This window comes from Aplysia californica, unplaced genomic scaffold (assembly GCF_000002075.1).
Source record: "Aplysia californica isolate F4 #8 unplaced genomic scaffold, AplCal3.0 scaffold00334, whole genome shotgun sequence".
Lineage (NCBI taxonomy): Eukaryota > Metazoa > Mollusca > Gastropoda > Aplysiida > Aplysiidae > Aplysia > Aplysia californica.
In genome coordinates, this window is record NW_004797604.1 from 258,568 (window position 1) to 261,067 (window position 2,500).

Here is a 2,500-nt window from a genome sequence, read left to right on the forward strand (position 1 = left end):
TGTTTGGTATAAGAGAGAGAGAGAGAGAGAGAGAGAGAGAGAGAGAGAGAGAGGAAGAGTTCACGATCGTCTCAATAATCAAAAACAAAATGGCAAAACAACACAAACCAAAACGAAACTTGTCTATGGGGCTTGTATAATATTTGGCATGTAATTTCTTTCATTAATAGAGACTGAATGTTGATGTGTGATATAATTGTATGGGTTTGATATTACTTTCAATATCGAAAGGTTAGTTAATGGGCAAGGCCACAGATTTTAACACCCCTCTTTGATAAAATTGACCCAAAGACATTAAAGTCATTGAACATCTACTCAAACAACCTAAGCTGAAAAACGTATCATGGAAGATTCAAACTAAGGACATCCGCACTGTAGCCCAGCAAACTAACTGAGCTTGGGTGCTCCAAATGTACGTTTTGACCTCAGCAATAGTGTTTAGGTACATAATCATTCTGGACTAATGGCTTGGATGTAATAAGCACGTCAATGGCCAAGTCTCGAGAAGCCGATTTCCGTTTGTTAAGCTCTTGCGCGCTTACCCGATCTCATGACCTTCAAGGAATCAAGCCAACTCGACAAGCGGACAATGACAGAGGGGACACAGCTTAACAGATTCCCATTTCATTACGATGGTTTCCTTTTCGTCTCGGCATCGATTTTATGTCGGTGATGTTTCGTCCTCATTGACTTGCATTTAGTCTCCCGTCTGGTCATGCTATCTCGTACCTGCACTCCCTGGCCCCCAGTGTGGTCCACTCTGGGTCGCCGAAGGCTAAGGACACCCTTATGGATTTCCCTTATCGCAAAATGGAATTAAAGACAGCCCTTAACGAACCCTATCGCATGCTGGGAAGGTAATTCCTGTGGAACCCTTCCCTGGTCTCTGCTGCCCTGAGAGGAATAATTGTGTGGCATCGTGGTGAAATCAGGCGCTCGTCAAAATAATGACATCGAAGAAATCGGTATTTTTCCGCCTGTCGGGCAACTTTTATCGATTTAAAAAAAAGTCTACATCTTTAATGTACATATAGGAACACATATTTCATTGAAAAACGGATTAAAGGCACATTAAAAGTAAATTTGCAGTTTCCAAGGACACTACAGCTTTTGAAGTTATCCAACTTTGGAGATCATTTTCTCTCTGACTTTACTCCTGACACTAGCGACCATCACCTCTTTCAATCGCAATTGTTTCTACGTCCATGCAAGCTAGACGTAAATTATTTTAATAAAAATCAGAACAAATTAACAAGCTTTAAGATGATATCAATAACTCTACATGCCAAAAAAATCTAACAATAGCCTTATTCCACTGTACCTTGACACACTTATGCTTTCAGCAACATGCCTAGCCGCTTCAGATAAAAAAAAAAACAACAACCAAGGTCCAAGGTCGCCGTCAATGCTAAATTATGGGTTATCAAACTCCTCATCGTCTCACGTGATATTATCGGAAACGGTTAGAGGGAAAAACTACCAAAAACTGTGTTGATAGCTACCCTTCTTTATGATTTTTTTCCAGGTTTTTAAATTTTTGTTTGGAGTCCAGCTTCGGGTGCAATGTCAACTGATGTATCAGTACCAGTCATGCATTGGCTGTGATGAGAACGTGATTAATTATAATCATCTTATCCTCATGTTGATATAAACTAAATGCCTTGTGTCTTTTAAACCAGTCCTTCAACACGCGCTGAAAAGAGTACGGAAAGTGCGTACTAACGTTCTTACGACTAACATTTTAGAGTATCGTCTCTTTATTAGTCAGTTAAAAGGAGACGACTTGACATTAACTAAGATTTTCCCTTTGCATTTCACGTTCTTCAGTCAGTTCTCTATTTGTTATGTCTTTATCAAATTCACAAATAATCCTTCAAGACTTTGTTTCTACCTGCCCCAGTCCTATGTCAGACTGTCTGTATCTCTAAAAGGAAACAAGTTTGCTCAGGTATAATGGCATGTTCTTTTGCATAAAGTAAGCCTACAAACCTTATCACGAAGGTGTAATTCCAATCTCCAAATTAATATGAAAGTATCTCGATCACTTTCCATTTATTGGTATTGTTTTTGCTTCATTAGATATATTTTACAGGGGTACTTAGGTAGTTAATCTAGTCTTGCTTTCTTCATTCTTCCATCTGAGATCTAAAAAAAAATAAAAAAATAAAAGAGAAGCAGGAAGTGTCAAGGGCAAGCAATTGTTTAAAAAATGAAACAAACAGAATTCGCGATCAGCTTGCCATGTTGCGAACTTATAAACAAACACTGGATACATCGTTGTTTTTTTTTTCTACGGAAGATTAAATACTACTTTTTCAAAAGCATGCTAACCAGTTTCTGTGGCACAGCGGATAGGCTCCTCTCCCTCTCCCAAAGTCCGAATCCACTGTAGGGACGTATATTTTATCAAGTATCTTCGCCTTTCTGCTGGGACGTTGTATACCTCTGATCGTGGGTTGGCCCTGTCGACGACGACAACAAAAGCAGCCACAATAACGAC

The 2,500-nt window shown here is 39.2% G+C and overlaps 1 protein-coding gene across 1 annotated transcript in view; it reads left to right on the forward strand.

Annotated features, from left to right (window-relative positions):
* Window positions 1-2,500, forward strand: part of LOC101851206 (sodium- and chloride-dependent glycine transporter 1) — a gene marked incomplete in the record, with an annotated part of 36,108 nt that overhangs the window by 13,178 nt on the left and 20,430 nt on the right.